Consider the following 17,401-nt stretch of genomic DNA (forward strand, 5'->3'; position numbering starts at 1 on the left):
GTTTGACTCTGCAAAGGTCAGCCATACAAACTCTATTCTTGTTCAGGTCAGGCAGCCAGGCACTGTACTTGCACTAAATGTGTAGACGCCTGGCTGACAGAGGCCAACTTTGCCAGGTTAAAAATGACACAGCCCTGTGGGCGTGTCCTCCTCAACCTGGCAAATCGCTCGGTAATCCTCTCCTCATTGTTTTTTTTTTGGGGGGGGGGTGAAGGGGAGGGGGGGGGGGGGAGTTGTCAATCACTGATAGCCTTGGACCTGGACACTTCAGGTTTAAGCCCTGAAGTGTCCAGGGTCCATCAGTGAGGCTAATCCCAGAGTAGGGTGGGGTCAGCAGTGGGTCAGCGCTCTCACTGACCCTATTCCACTCTATGACAAGTAAGGTACTGCTGCCTCCTCTGATTGGCTGACTTATAACAAGGTTAGCTAATTCAGTAAGTGTTTTTTTTATTTTTGGTGTATGCATGCATGTGAGTATGTATCAATGTGTGTGTATTTGTGAGTTAAGTGCTGTGAATGGGTGTGCGTATGTATGTGCTTGTGAATGGTGGGTGAATGTGTCCACGTGTGAATGCATGGGTGTGAGTGTACGAGTGGCCCTCCTCCACCCCGCTCTGCACCAATTACCAGCAGCTCTTGATATTGAAAAAATTGTATTCCAGAAAATTGAAAAACATTAAGCAAGCACAGAAGCATTCATTGTTGAATCTGTTTGAAATCGGAGCAATATGACCCCAACATAGCCCAAAAAGTCTTGCAATATCGCAGCTGTTGTTTTTCTCATGAAACTTCAGGCTGCCATCCTGGGGTCAGGCCACCCTAATCTGAAAACATGAAAAGCCAACAAGACATTGATCACACTTCAGTCATGAAAAATGTTTAAAAAAAGAAAGCAAGTTGCAGTTAAAACATAAACGATTGCTTTGTGTTTAGAATGAATGTGGGACAAAAAAGATTGACTGTAATAAAGTGTGATAACTGATTGCTCTTTCACAGGCAAAATAGTCCCTCTTGTATTGCAATGGAAGCACTCCTTTGGAGATGGATTGATACACCTAAAAGCCAATAGCATAAATTGAGAGATGTTCACGTTTCTAAAACCCACCATAACTGTATGTACATTTTAGAAGACAAGGGAAACAAAAATCGCCATCAGACAGTTGTGCTGTCAAGCCAGACCTAAAAACAAGTAAATATTTACCATAAAGTACACACTCCACATTGAGCTATATCAAGGCACAAACATCTAGTGATGCTATCATCCCAATTAAAAACACAACTTTATGCTTTCTAGCACCCGTCTTTAACACACACAGGTCGCAAAGCACTGTGACATGACAGCCATCAACATTAAAAGACTAACGGAAAAGAGTATGCTTTATAGATCTCACATAACCCATGGTAACAGGCTCTTAAATACTCTGTACAAAAGTCCATTGGGTAAAACATACTTTCTTTTAAAAGAGAACGTAATCCCAAAAATGGTTGCTGTTAGAAATTGGATCTCTAGTTGGCAGAAGTTTACACTCTGTTCAAGTAGGGACCACAATCCTAGTCAGGGCACGTAAGATACACATTTAAAGCTTACCCTCTGGTAGCTTGGCACAGAGCAGTCAGACTAAACTAAAGAGGCAATGTGTAAAGTATTTGTACACATACACAGTAAAACAGTGAAAACACCACAAAATGACTCCACACTAGTTTAGAAAAATGGCAATATTTATCTGAGTCAAACAAGACCAAAACAAAACAAAAAAACAACATTCACAAGTCATGTTATGAATTTTCAATGATTAATCAACATGCAGTGCTTGGAAGACAATAGTTCCAACCAGTGCTATCTGGTCACGCTGAATCGGGGCAAATCCAAAAGTTCAGTCCGACCATGATAGAGCACGGGCTGGGTACAGTAGTCACGCAGACCCGCTGACAAGTACCTTTGTTGCATCAATACTCAGCAACAGTGTGTTTAACCAAAGGAGGGGATGCGTTGCGCTAGCAGGCAATGCATTGTTTCCTGGTCAGCAATGTCATTGATGCGTCGATGTCCAGAAGTGAAGATTACTGGTTCCGATGCGTTGGTGCTGCTTCGGTGCGGCCGGGCTTACATTGTACGTCAGGTGGTTCCATCAGTTCTTGTGTTACAGCACCACACTCGCCCCCAAGGGCCCAGGACTAGATTTGGCACCACTTGGCAGAGCAGGACTCACAGCAGAGGAGCCCAGGTGCTAGTACCAAGATGCAGATGAGTCGTTGATATCCCTGAGGCTTCAGAAACCGGACGCAAGCTCAGCCAGGCCATTGGAGACATTTTAGTTTGCAGGATGTAGAGAGTTCAGTCCAGTTCTCTCACTCCCAGGCAAGAAGCAGCAGGCCAACACAGCAAAGCAAACAGCAAAGTGGCAGCCCCTCCTGCCAGCACAGCAGTCCTTTCTGGTAGAATGTCCTCAGTCCAGAAGTGTTCTGAGTATATGGTCTCAGTGTCCCAGTACTTATGCCCGAAAAGGCCTTTGACGCAGGGCTAACTTCAAAAGAATCTCTGAAGTGCAAAAGGATTCCTTTCCACCCAGCCCTGGCTCCAGACTAGCAGCAGGGGTTAATCAGCCCTTTGTGTGGGGGCAGGACACAGCCTATTCAGATGTAAGTGTGAACTGTCTTTCCCTCTCCCTGCCCAGGACGAATGCAGATGTATCTCCTGTCACACTTAGCCCTTCCTGTTTCTGTCTGTCTGGAGAGAATGCACAAGTGTAGCTGTCACCTAAACCCAGACGTGTATTCAGAGACAGGCTAAGGCACAGAATGGTTAAAGTAAGAAAATACCAACTTTCTTAAAGTGGCATTATCAGACCTGCAATTTTAAAACCACCTTCACCACAAGATGTATTTTTAAATTGCAAGTCCAGAGTCACCACACACTCCATATTTCTATCTTTTTCCAATTGGAAATTACACTTAAAGGATGTACTTGCAATAGTAAAAAACACATTTAAGAGTTGTTTTCTATCTGGGCATGTTAAACGTAAAAGTACATGTCCAAGACTTTAAATACACTGCACCCTGCCCTTGAGGCTAACTAGGACCTACCTTTGGGGTGACTTAAATGTAATAGAAAGAAAGGCTTGGGTCTGGCAAGTGGGTACACTTGCCAGATTGAAATGGCAGTTTAAACTGCACACAAAGGGTCTGCAATGGCAGGCCTGAGACATCTTTGAAAGGTTATGGTAGCGGGTGGCACAATCAGTGCTGTACCCCACTAGCAGCATTTGATTTACAGGCCCTGGGCACATCTAGTGCACTTTACTGGAGACTTATCAGTAAATCAAATATGCCAGTCATGGAGAAGCCAGTGTTACCATATTTTAGACACAGAGCACATGCATTCTAGAACTGGTCGGCAGTGAAAAAGTGCACAGCGTCCTAAAGCCAGCAAAAACGAAGTTCAGCACACAGTCAAAACAGGAGGTCAGAAAGAAAATAGTCAGGGGAAACCACGCAAAAGATGCCAGGTGTAACACATGCCCCTTCTCCCCCAGCAGAAAGTGAGGACAGCTACCCAGCCCCTTGGGAGTTCGATTCACTAAGGCAGAAAAACCTGGAAAAACCCTCAGCGTTGGCATGTTCTGTTCCAGAATGGTGTACCACCATAAAGCCCATTCTTTGTAGGGAGATGGACCACCTCAACAGTTTAGGGTTCGCACCCTTCATCTGCCTCAGCCATTTGAAGGGCCTGTGGTCTGTCTGAACCTGGAAGTGAGTCCCAAACAAGTAGGGTCTTAGCTTCTTCAGTGCTCATATCACAGCAAAAGTTTCCCTTTCTATTGCGCTCTACCTCTGTTCCCTGGGAAGTAACCTCCTATTAATGAAGGCTGCAGGTTGATCCAGGCCATCTTCGTTTAGCTGTGGAAGCACGACTTCCACTCCCTGCTTTGAGGCATCAGCCTGCACCACGAATTCTTGAGATAAGTCAGGGGCCTTGAGCATGGGTGCCGTGCACATGGCCTTCTTCAGGGAGTCAAAAGCGATCTGGCAAGCCTCTGGCAGATCACCTGATGCAGAATGCTTTTTGTAAGTCGTCTCTGTCAACGGGGCAACAATGGTACCATATTCCTTGACAAACCTCCTGTAATAGCCAGTGAGGCCTAAAAACGCTCTCACTTCAGTCTGGGTCTTGGTGGGGTTCCCAAGCCAGAATGGTGTCAATCTTTGGTTGCAAGGGCTGCACCTTGCCACCCCCTACTTAGTGTCCCAAGTAGACCACAGAGCCCTGCCTTATCTGGGCCTTACTGGCCTTGATAGTGAAGCCTGCACTCTGCAGGGTCCACAGCACTTCCTGGAGGTGGTACAAATGGTCCTCCTAACTGGAGCTTAAGATTGTAATGTCGCCAAGGTATGCAGCACTGAAGTTCTCCAACCCAGCCAGGGCCTACCAACCTCTGGAAGGTGGCAGGGGCATTCTTCAACCCAAAAGGCATGACACGGAACTGGTAGTGCCCTTCTGGTGTTGAGAACGCTGACCTCTCTTTTGCCCCCTTAGTAGAGGCAACCTGCCAGTACCCAGACATTAAATCAAATGTGCTGAGGAGCTTGGCAGCTCAAAGTCAATCAATGAGCTCATGGGATGGGGTGTGCGTCAGTGTTTGTAACTGCATTGAGCCCCCGGTAGTCTACACAGAACTGGAGTTCGGGTGTGACACTGGGTGGGGCAGCCTTGGGGACCAGAGCCACTGGAATGGACCAAGGTCTGTTGGAGTGCTCAATAACCCCAAGCTCTGCATCTTGGCAACCTCCTCCTTGATGCAAGCTCTCACTCCGTCTGACAAACTGTAAGTTATGTACTTGACAGGTAGGCTGTCCCCAGTGCCTATATCATGGGTGCACCAATGGGTGACCCCTGGGGTGAGAGAGAAACAGAGATGCAAAATGTCCCAGCAACTCGTGAAAATCTCTCTTCTGATCTAGGGTCAGAGTGGGGGAGAGGCTCACACCCTCTACTGACCCATCCTGCTCTTTGGAAGCTAGAAGGTTGGGGATGGGTTCACTCTCCTCTTTCATCATCAGTGGCCAACAGCATGGGCAACTCAGACTCCTCAAAGTGTGGCTTGAGGCGGTTCACATGCACGGCCCGAAAGGGTTCCTAAGAGTCTGCATGTCCACCAGGTAGGTGACATCACTCTTGCCCTCCTTCACCTCAAATGGGCCAGACCAGCGGTCATGCAGAGCACGGGGCTCCACTTGCGTTATCACCCACATCTTTTGACCAGGCTGAAACTCAATCAGAGTGGTATTCTGGTCGTACCAACGTTTCATGTCCTCCTGGCTAGCTTCTAGATTCTCCTGGGCAAGTTTCCGGAAGCGGGCTGTCTGGTTGCGGAAGGCCAGTATATAGCTAAATACAGCCTGGGGAGACTTCCTGGGAGCTTGTTCCCAGCCCTCCTTCACCAAACTGAGAGGACCTCTCACAGGGTGCCCACATAGAAGTTCAAAAGGGCTGAAGCCAACCCCCTTCTGTGGTACTTCCCTGTAGGAAAATAGCAGATATGGTAGGAGGACATTCCACTTACACCTCATGGGTTCGTGTAGACCCATTATCATGCCTTTCAGGGTATGGTTGAATCTCTCAAACAGCCCATTGGTTTGGGGGTGCTAAGGTGTGGAAAACTTGTAAGTTACCCCACAGGCCCTCCACAAAGGGGTTTCATTTATATGGACATGAAGTTGGTACCAGGGTCGGAAACCACCTCATTGGAGAAAACCTAATTGGGTAAAGATTTCCATTGGTGCCGTGGCCACGGCTGGCACAGTCACTGTCCTCAGAGGGATAGCCTCCGGGTACCGGGTAGCATGGTCCACCAAGACTAGGACAAACCTCTTGCCCATGAATGTCTTGGGATCCAGAGGCCCCACAATGTCAATGCCCACCCGCTCAAAAGGGGTGCTCGTGACAGGAAAGGGTTTTAGGGGGGCCTTGCATTGCCCCTGCCTTGCCACTTGCCTGGCAGATAAACCAAGACCTGCAGAACGTATCTGAGGTCTTCCTCATTTGAGGGCAATAAAAGTGGATGACAAGCCAGTCAAAGGTGTTGTCCTGCCACAAATTACCTGCCAGTGGCACATTATAAACCAGACCCAGAGGAAAGCTCTGAAGCACTGGGGTACCACCAGCACACGGGCTGTCCCATGAGCCTTAGGCTCACTATACAGGAGACCATTCTCCCAATAGATCTACAGACGGCCATTCCCCAATAGATCAGGTGCTTGCCAGAGGCTTCACCAGCTGCCTGGGCCTCCTGCCACCATAGTAGGGCACCACCAGAGTAGGGCACTCCTTCTAAACTGCGCAGAACTCCTCTCTGGCGGTACCTCCTTCCTGCTGCCGATTGGTCAGCTCAGGCAGCTTCCCCAGTTCAGCCACATCTTCCCCTGTAGGTTCCAGGGTGTCTCCCTCAAGGTCAGCCTCATCCCAGACCATGGGAATTTCAGGAGCGGGTTTCTCGCGCCCCTTTCCCTTCCTCTTCTTGGCAGACACCTGGGCCACTCTTTCGGCTCTAGGTCCTTCTGACCACCCTCACGTGCTGCCATTGACCGTGTGGTCAGGCACACCCATTCAGATAACCCTAACATCTCCAAGTGTGACCTGAGCTCCACCTCCTTCCAGGCTGTATGCTCCAGGTCATTGCCCAGCAGACAGTCTACAGGTATGGATGGACTCACAGCTGCCCTCAGGAAACCCGCGTCCCACTGCCCACCATTTAAAGGGAACCTGAGCCACCAAACATTGACTCTCACAATTGTCTACAGCTACAAATTGGTGGGCCATATTAGGGACTACCTGCTCCGAAGACACCAGATGACACCGGTCATGCTGGCTCCTGTGTCTCTCAGAGCCTTCACCCTATGCCTACTAATGGTAACCCACTGCATATACTTCTTAGTATTATGAGGCATGAGGGTTCTCTGTACCATTTCACTGTCACCTATGGACACTAGGATAATCTTGCCTGTCTCCCCACTACTAGCTGGGGCCAATTTCTCCCCAAGCTCTACATTTGCCATCCCCCAAGACTGCCCACCAGTGGGGGCTGTGTCCACTTATGACATGCAGGAGCCCCTTGGAAGTGTCCTTCCTGAATACAGTCAAAACACTTTAGGGGTACCTTCCTGGCAGTCTAACATGAAGGCAACCTTTTATTCTTTTCAGTAGGGGGTTAGTAAACCTGACCGGGGAACTAGTTTAGGGCCCTTTAGAGAACTCCTTACTTTTATTCTTGTCCCCCCTCTTCTTCTGCTGGGAACCCTGCCCACCTTCGGCTGGCTCTCTCCCAGAAACTTTCCTGTGAACCCAGCGGTCTGCCTCCTTAGCAAGCTTCCCTGGGGTCAGAGAGCTTACTATCAATCAAGTGCCGGCCCAGCTCTGTAAAACAACGACTAAACATGTGCTCTTGTGCAACCAAATTGTACAGACCCTGATAGTCTGTCACATTACTGCCCTTCACCCAACTATCCAGTGCCTTGCAGGAAGAGTCAGCACAATCTACCCAAGTCTGAAGAAGAAGCTTCACACTCTCCCTAAATTTCAGCCTACACATCTAAGGGGTCAACCTATATTTCCAGGTAAGGGCCTCCTTCATGGCTGAATACCTCATTTGCTCATCCCCCTTCAGGGTTAGTAAGGTGTCCTTATCCTCAGTTGGAAACTGCTTCCATAAACTGCCCCCCCAATCCTCCTTAGGGATCTTGTGCATTTTTAAAGCAATTACACAGGCAACAAACCAGTAATTTATGTCCTCCCCCACTTTGTAGTCAGCTATCAGACTCTTGGGTGTATATAAAGTCTCCTGTCAAAGGACACTGAAGATATGCTGCCACCATCAGAGCTGGACTTAGCCTTCTGGGCTTTCAGGTCCAGCTTCTTCATGCTCAGCTCATGAGCTAAAATAATTTTTCTTTAGTTAAAGGTCAATCTCTTTTTCCTCCATAGCTTTCACCCGGCCATTTTTCGTTTTGAACTTTGCCAGCTCCAACTTGAGCCTCCTGGCTTCTCATCTGCCCTCTGGGGACAGACCTCTGGAGGAAACACTGCTGCCTGCTTTAGAGGGGTCCCTCTCTCCATTGATGCTGGCCCCTGGCCCCACATGCAGTTCTGGGATGTCCAACAACTCCAGATGCATATCCTCCTTGCCATCCACAACACTGCCCTCCTCTGACTGCAAAGCTGCCTCCCTGGCTGCAAGCCAGGCCCTCAGCGCCTTTTGCAGCTCCTCCTTCTTAGTAAGGCCTTTAAAAGAACACTTGAATTCTCTGCAGAAACCTTTGAGCTGGGTGTAGGAAAGTGCCCTTGTTGGCATGGTTACCCCCCCAACACTTATTGCCTGATATTGATGCCAACTTTGACTGAGAGTGTGCTGGGATCCTACTCACCAGGCCCCAGCACCAGTGTTCTTTCCCAAAAACTGTACCATTGTTTCCACAATTGGCACACCCCGGCACACAGTTAAGTCCACTGTAAGAGGTACCCATGGTACCAAGGTCCCTGTGGCCGTTGAAGGTCCCAAAGGGATGCAACATGTATTATGCCACCCTGGGGAACCCCTCATTAAGCACATGCACACTGCCATTGCAGCTTGTGTGTGCTGGTGGGGAGAAAAAGACAAAGTCGACATGGCACCCCTCTCAGGGTGCCATACCCACAACCATTGCATGTGGCATCGGTAAATCACCCCTCTAGCAGGCCTTACAAACCTAAGGCAGGATGCACTATACCACAGGTGAGGGCACAGCTGCAAGTCCATTGTTAGACATTGTATGTGCAGTGTGGCCATATTGAGTATATGGTCTTGGAGTTTGTCATTACGAACTCCATAGCTCCATAATGGCTTCACCGAATACTGGGAAGCTTGGTATCAAACTTCTCATCACAATAAACCCACACTGATGCCAGTGTTGGATTTATTGAACATGCACACAGAGGGCATCTTAGAGATGCCCCTGTATTTTACCCAATCCTTTAGTGCAGGACTGAATGGTCTGTGCCAGCCTGCCACTAAAAGACAAGTTTCTGACCACATGGTGGTCTCGGTTGCCAGAAACAAAGCTTACACTGGGTGAAGCTGCTTCACACCTCTCCCCTGCAGGAACTGTAACACCTGGCGTAAGCCTCAAAGACTCAGACCTCCTGTTATAGTGCCCCAGGGAAATCCAGCTAGTGGGCGATGCCCGCCCCCTGGACAAAGCCCCACTTCTGGTGGCAAGATTGGGGGAAAACTTAGGAGAAACAAGGAGTGACCACCTCAGCTGGGACCACCTCTGAGGTGTCCAAAGCTGAGCTGACCCCCTCCTTGCAAAATCCTCCATCTTAGTTTGGAGGACAGGGACCAATAGGGTTAGGTTTGTGTCTCCCTCCCCAAAGGGAGTGGACACAGGAAGGGTGTAGCCACCCTCAGAGACAGTAGCCTTTGGCTACTGCCCATGACTCCTGTAGCGCCCCTAAATCAAGGATTTAAGGGCTCTCCTGAACCACGCTCGTCACATTCCTAGTGACGTCACAAGAAGAAAGAAGAAGGACTGCTAAGCTGAAACCCAAGCAGAGAAGACGGAGGACGAAAACTGACTTGTCCCCAGCCCTACCGGCCTGTCTCCAGCTTCAAAAGCCCTGCAAAAGAAAGCGATGCATCCTGCAGGTCCAGCGACCTCTGAGAAGCCTTCAGAGGACTGCCTGCATCATAGAGGACCAAGAACTCATGTGGACAGCGTCTCTGTCCAAGAAGAAACTCTACCTAAGGACTCCAGAACCCCCCTGGATCCGCGAGTCCTGACCACTCTGCACCCGACACCCACGGCCGGAGTCCAGGTGGCCCAACCGACTAAAGCTGGTTCCCAGGCAATTCTGAGCAAATGCCCACCCTGGGTTGACCTTTCCAGTCCACCACAACGACACCTGTAGCCTGAATCCGGAGGACCCCCATACCCGTGACACAACCGGAATATTCTCTATGCTAATAGGTACCCCTGCTCCCGCAGCCCCCTGGCCTTGGGGAATCCAACCTTCGGTGCAGCAGCGTCCATCAGGTGGCTCCCCTCCTTGTCCAGCCTTTGGTTTCCCGGTACCGACCCCCTGGACTTCACCTGCAGCATCTTTGTGACCCCTGAGGGTCCCCCTATAGGAAAGCATTGGGAGCCCAATGCTGTGTTTGCACCCTGCACCCGGCCACCCCCGCACCGCTGATGATGTGTGTTTGGTGCTCACCTGTGGCCCTCCCTGGTGTTTCTCTAAACCCCCCAGGTCTGCCCTCCGAAGATGCGGGTACTTACCTGCAAGCAGGCCTGATTCCGAGAGCCCCCAGTCTCCGTAGGAGCCCATGTTAAATTTGCCTCATCTTTGACCTCTGCACCCGGCCGGCCCCGTGTTGCTGGTGGAGGGTGTTTGGGGTTAACTTGAACCCCAACCTGTGGACATCCTAACCCTGGAGACTAGAACTGTAAGTCCTGTACTTACTTTCAAACCGTATTAACTTTTCTTCCCCCTAGGAACAGTTTCTGAAAATGTCAGTGTCAACTTTTAAAACAGATTATTGCCATTTATTCAAAAACTGTATAATTTGCCAATTCTAACCAAAGTGCTACTGATACATATGTTGTCATATCATGTACTTACCTGCAACTTGAACCTTGCGATTCTAGAAATAAATTAACAAAAGTTATTTCTGCTATATAAAAACCATTGGTCTGGAGTTAGTCACTGAGTGTGCGCTTCCTTTATTGTCTGTGTGTGTACAAAAATCCTTTGCACTACCCTCTGATAAGCCTAACTACTCGAGCACACTACCACAAAAGAGAGCATTAGTATTATCTACTTTAGCCTCTATTAAGCCTCTGGGGAACCCCTGGACACTGTGCACACTATATCTCATTTTTATATAGTATATATAAAGCCAGCTTCCTACACTGGTGGATCAGCAATGGGGTCTACGACTTTGCATTTGCTGGACTACTTAGCAAATACATGATCAAACAACTAAGGGGCATATTTATACTCTGTTTGCGCCGGAATTGCGTCGTTTTTTTTGACGCAATTGCGACGCAAAACTAACTCCATATTTATACTTTGGCGTTAGACGCGTCTAGCGCCAAAGTCCATAGAGTTTGCGTCATTTTTTAGCGTGGACACCTACTTTGTGTTAATGATATGCAAGGTAGGCGTTCCCGTCTAAAAAATTGACTCCGAGGCATGTGTGCCGTATTTACACTCCCGGGCAAAATTCACGCCCGGGAGTGAGCGGGTCAAAAAAAATGACGTACGGCCGCTTTTGCACCGTTTTTTAGCGCCTGGACAAGGCAGGCGTTAAGGGACCTGTGGGCTCGGAAGGAGCCCAGAGGTGCCCTCCCATGCCCCCAGGGACACCCCCTGTCACCCTCGCCCACCCCAGGAGGACACCCAAGGCTGGAGGGACCCATCCCAGGGACATTGAGGTAAGTTCCGGTAAGTATTATTTTTTTTTTTTTTTGTGGCATAGGGGGGCCTGATTTGTGCCCCCCTACATGCCACTATGCCCAATGACCATGCCCAGGGGACAGAAGTCCCCTGGGCATGGCCATTGGGCAAGGGGGCATGACTCCTGTCTTTGCTAAGACAGGAGTCATTTCTATGGGGGTTGGGAGTCGAAAAAAATGGCGCAAATCGGGTTGAGGCGAAAAATTTGCCTCAGCCTGACTTGCCCCGTTTTTTGGCGCCCAAGCTCCATATCCCCCTACGCCGGCGCTGCCTGGTGTACGTTGTTTTTTTCCACGCACACCAGGCAGCGCCGGCGGCTAACGCCGGCTAACGTCATTGATTAAATACGGCGCCCGCATGGCACTTCAGAATGGCGTTAGCCGGCGCTAATTTTTTTGACGCAAAACTGCGTTAGCGCAGTTTTGCGTCAAAAAGTATAAATATGGCCCTAAATTCCAACATTGCCTTTAGAAACTGATTTTTGAATTTGCCAAATGTTTTCTAATTTTTTTTATGTCCTTCTAAGGCCTTTGTTAAGTCCCCTTTGGCATTTCCTTTTAGATTTAAAAGTTATTTTGAGTTAGGGGTTAGTAACTAGAAGTAGTTTTTAGTTCCTAAAAGTAATCCCAACTTTAGTAACATAATGAGAAGCTCAGAGGAAATGGTTATGGAACTCAACCTCACCCTTACCTCCATCTAGGGATGGGAGAGTTAAGGTCCCTCTGCAAGCCAAGGTCAAGCTCTTGAGCTCATGGCAGAATATACAAGGAACCACCCTGATGAGGAAGAAGACCTCCCCTCAGACAGGTAAGATGTTAAAGCTGAGGAGAATGAACTTCCCCCTCTTCACCTAACTAGGGAGATCAGGGCCTCAAGGCCCCTATCTCCAAGGATAGTGTTCACTGGACCTGAATCTTCCACAGGGGAGTCCAGTTCCTCTGGGAACATTGAGAGTAGCCTCAATGAAGAGGACCTCCTTTTAGCAAAGATGGCCAAAAGATTAGCTTTGGAGCAACAGCTCCTAGCTATAGAGAGGGAGAGAGCAGAAATGGGTTTAGCACCCATTATTGGTGGCAGCAACTTAAATAGAGCCAGAGAGCATTCTGATGTCCTAAAAATCCCCAAAGGGATTGTCTCTAAATATGCAGAAGGTGATGATATCACCAAATGGTTCACAGCTTTTGAGAGAGCCTGTGCAACCAGAAAACTAACCAGATCTCATTGGGGAGCGCTCCTTTAGGAACTGTTTACTGGTAAGTGTAGGGATAGACTCCTCACGCTAACTGGTGCATATGCTGAATCCTATGACCACATGAAGGCTACCCTGATTGAAGGCTTTGGATTCACCACTGAGGAGTATAGAATTAGGTTCAGGGGGGCTCAAAAAACCTCAAGCCAGTCCTGGGTTGATTTTGTAGACTACTCCGCGAAAATACTAGATGGTTGGATAACCGGCAGTGGGCTGCACGACTATGATGGGCATTATAATTTGTTTATGAAAGAACACATTTTAAGTAACTGCTTCAATGGCAAGTTGCATCAATATCTGGTAGACCTAGGTCCAATTTGTCCACAAGAACTGGGAAAGAAGGCAGACCATTGGGTCAAGACAAGGGTGACCAAGACTTCGACTGGGGGTCCTTAGGTGTCTCACCACCCTTCCCTTAGGGAGTTTTTGTGAGACACCTAAGGACAAAAGCAAAGAGTCTTCACAAGGGCCCCAAAAACCTTCACAGGAGGGTGGGCCCAAACCTCTTCACAGTCCACAAGAGGGTACAAGGGTAAAAACTGTGATCCCAAGAAGGCCTGGTGTCACAGCTGTAAACAGCATGGACACCCATCTGGAGACTTGGCCTGTCCCAAGAAGAATCCCCCTAGCACTGTTCCAGTTAGTTCTGGTATAGCCAATCTCCAGGTGGGATCAACAGTGTGCCCAGAGCAAATCAGGGTCCACACTGAAGCTACTTTGGTCTCTGAGGGTGGGGTGGATGTAGCCACACTTGCTGTCTGGCCCCTAACATGCACAAATTCAGGCAGCACCTCTTAACTAATGGGACAAAGGTAGAAGCCCTGAGGGATACATGTGACAGAGAAACTGTTCTCCCCAGGACACTATTTGGCTGGACAAACTTATCCAGTCACCAATGCTGACAACGTAACTAAAGTTCATCCCATGGCTATGGTGACTTTAGAATGGGGAGCGGTTACTGGCCTGAAACAGGTAGTGGTCTCTACTGCAATCCCAGTGTAATTCCTGCTAGGGAATGATCTGAAGTCCTCAGGTCGGACTGAGGTAGAGCTCAAACCCCATGCAGTCATGATGGGAATCCCTGAACTGCTATGTGTAAAAACAAGAGCAAAGAGTGAAAAAGAAGTGCTGGAGCCTGGAATAATGGCCCAACCTTTCAGGAGAAAAGGCAAGAAGACTGGGGAACCAGCGTCTGAGCAGCACAAGAAACAAGACCTCTCCTCTCAGGAAGATTTCTTATCCCCTGAGGGAACTGAGTCCATGGAGCTGGATCCTTACCAGGTAGAGCACTTGGGCCCAGGGGGACCCACAAGGGAACAGCTGTGCCAGAGACAAAAGACTTGTCCCACTCTTAAAGGCCTGAGGCAGTAAGCAGCTGCACAGGAAAAGGGAGATGTAGGAGACTGGACTGGCTTGTAGTGAGTACCAAGGGGTACTTACACCTTGCACCAGGCCCAGGTATCCCTTATTAGTGTAGAGGGGTGTCTAGCAGCTTAGGCTGATAGAAAAGGTAGCTTAGCAGAGCAGCTTAGGCTGAACTAGGAGACGAGTGAAGCTCCTACAGTACCACTAGTGTCATATGCACAATATCATAAGAAAACACAATACACAGATATACTAAAAATAAAGGTACTTTATTTTTATGACAATATGCCAAAGTATCTCAGTGAGTACCCTCAGTATGAGGATAGCAAATATACACAAGATATATGTACACAATACCAAAATATGCAGTAATAGCAATAGAAAACAGTGCAAACAATGTATAGTCACAATAGAATGTAATGGGGGCACATAGGGATAGGGGCAACACAGACCATATACTCTAGAAGTGGAATGCGAACCACGAATGGACCCCAAACCTATGTGACCTTGTAGAGGGTCGCTGGGACTGTAAGAAAACAGTGAGGGTTAGAAAAATAGCCCACCCCAAGACCCTGAAAAGTGGGTGCAAAGTGCACCTAAGTTCCCAAAAGAGCACAGAAGTCGTGATACGGGAATTCTGCAGGAAAGACCAACACTAGCAATGCAACAACGATGGATTTCCAGACGAGAGTACCTGTGGAACAAGGGGACCAAGTCCAAAAGTCACGATCAAGTCGGGAGTGGGCAGTTGCCCAGGAAATGCCAGCTGTGGATGCAAAGAAGCTGCCACCGGATGGTAGAAGCTGAGGATTCTGCACGAACGGCAAGGGCTAGAAACTTCCCCTTTGGAGGATGGATGTCCCACGTCATGAAGAGTCGTGCAGAAGTGTTTTCCCGCAGAAAGACCGCAAACAAGCCTTGCTAGCTGCAAGGGTCGCGGTTAGGGTTTTTGGATGCTGCTGTGGCCCAGGAGGGACCAGGATGTCGCCAATTGCGTAAGGGGACAGAGGGGATGCCCAGCAAGACAAGGAGCCCTCTCAGAAGCAGGCAGCACCCGCAGAAGTGCCGGAACAGGCACTACGAAGTGGAGTGAAACTGTGCTCACCCGAAGTTGCACAAGAGAGTCCCACGCCGCCGGGGGACAAATCAGGAGGTCGTGCAATGCAGGTTAGAGTGCCGTGGACTCAGGCTTGGCTGTACACAAAGAAAATCCTCGGCGAGTGCACAGGAACCGGAGTAGCTGCAAAACACGCGGTTCCCAGCAATGCAGCCTAGCGTGGGGAGGCAAGGACTTACCTCCACCAAACTTGGACTGAAGAGTCACTGGACTGTGGGAGTCACTTGGACAGAGTTGCTGAGTTCAAGGGACCTCGCTTGTCGTGCTGAGAGGAGACCCAGAGGACCGGTGATGCAGTTTTTTGGTGCCTGCGGTTGCAGGGGGAAGATTCCGTCGACCCACAGGAGATTTCTTCGGAGCTTCTAGTGCAGAGAGGAGGCAGATTACCCCCACAGCATGCACCACCAGGAAAACAGTCGAGAAGGCGGCTGGATCAGCGTTACAGTGTCGCAGTAGTCTTTGTTGCTACTTTGTTGTAGTTTTGCAGGCTTCCAGCGCAGTCAGCAGTCGATTCCTTGGCAGAAGGTGAAGAGAGAGATGCAGAGGAACTCTGATGAGCTCTTGCATTCGTTATCTAAAGAATTCCCCAAAGCAGAGACCCTAAATAGCCAGAAAAGGAGGTTTGGCTACTTAGGAGAGAGGATAGGCTAGCAGCACCTGAAGGAGCCTATCAGAAGGAGTCTCTGACGTCACCTGCTGGCCCTGGCCACTCAGAGCAGTCCAGTGTGCCAGCAGCACCTCTGTTTCCAAGATGGCAGAGGTCTGGAGCACACTGGAGGAGCTCTGGGCACCTCCCAGGGGAGGTGCAGGTCAGGGGAGTGGTTACTCCCCTTTCCTTTGTCCAGTTTCGCGCCAGAGCAGCGCTGGGCGATCCCTGAACCGGTGTAGACTGGCTTATGCAGAGATGGGCACCATCTGTGCCCATCAAAGCATTTCCAGAGGCTGGGGGAGGCTACTCCTCCCCAGCCCTGACACCTTATTCCAAAGGGAGAGGGTGTAACACCCTCTCTCTGAGGAAGTCCTTTGTTCTGCCTTCCTGGGCCAAGCCTGGCTGGACCCCAGGAGGGCAGAAACTTGTCTGAGGGGTTGGCAGCAGCAGCAGCTGCAGTGAAACCCCGGGAAAGGCAGTTTGGCCGTACCCGGGTCTGTGCTAGAGACCCGGGGAATCATGGGATTGTCTCCCCAATACCAGGATGGCATTGGTGGGGCAATTCCATGATCTTAGACATGTTACATGGCCATATTCGGAGTTACCATTGTGAAGCTACACATAGGTAGTGACCTATATGTAGTGCACGCATGTAATGGTGTCCCCGCACTCACAAAGTCTGGGGAATTGGCCCTGAACAATGTGGGGGCACCTTGGCTAGTGCCAGGGTGCCCACACACTAAGTAACTTAGCACCCAACCTTTACCAGGTAAAGGTTAGACATATAGGTGACTTATAAGTTACTTAAGTGCAGTGTAAAATGGCTGTGAAATAACATGGACGTTATTTCACTCAGGCTGCAGTGGCAGGCCTGTGTAAGAATTGTCAGAGCTCCCTATGGGTGGCAAAAGAAATGCTGCAGCCCATAGGGATCTCCTGGAACCCCAATACCCTGGGTACCTCAGTACCATATACTAGGGAATTATAAGGGTGTTCCAGTATGCCAATGTATATTGGTAAAATTGGTCACTAGCCTGTTAGTGACAATTTGGAAAGAAATGAGAGAGCATAACCACTGAGGTTCTGATTAGCAGAGCCTCAGTGAGACAGTTAGTCATAACACAGGTAACACATACAGGGCACACTTATGAGCACTGGGGCCCTGGCTGGCAGGGTCCCAGTGACACATACAACTAAAACAACATATATACAGTGAAATATGGAGGTAACATGCCAGGCAAGATGGTACTTTCCTACAGGAGATGACAGTGGCTTCTTTACACTGAGGACAGAGACCCCAAACCTGGTGCAGCCAAGAGAGTGGTAGTGCCTCAGCAGTTTAGGAAGTTTATCCTAACTTTGACCCATGATATCCCCCTAGCTTGGCATCTGGGACAAACAAAAACATGGAGTAGGCTTGTCAACCACTTCTATTGGCCCAATATGTCCCAGAAGGTGAATGAGTTTTGTAACTCCTGTGTCACCTGCTAAGCCAGTGGTAAGGCAGGTGGCCACCCAAAAGCTGCCTTATTC

The 17,401-nt window shown here is 49.2% G+C and overlaps 1 protein-coding gene across 1 annotated transcript in view; it reads right to left on the reverse strand.

Annotated features, from left to right (window-relative positions):
- Positions 1-337: 337 nt before the first annotated feature.
- Positions 338-17,401, reverse strand: part of INVS (inversin) — a 34,760-nt gene continuing 17,696 nt past the window's right edge. Inside the window, exon 2 of the mRNA XM_069237255.1 lies at positions 338-824. The gene's annotated coding sequence lies outside the window, so the exon portion shown is untranslated. The remainder of the gene's footprint in view (positions 825-17,401) is intronic.

The sequence above is a fragment of the Pleurodeles waltl genome, chromosome 6, assembly GCF_031143425.1.
Source record: "Pleurodeles waltl isolate 20211129_DDA chromosome 6, aPleWal1.hap1.20221129, whole genome shotgun sequence".
Taxonomy (NCBI): Eukaryota; Metazoa; Chordata; class Amphibia; order Caudata; family Salamandridae; genus Pleurodeles; species Pleurodeles waltl.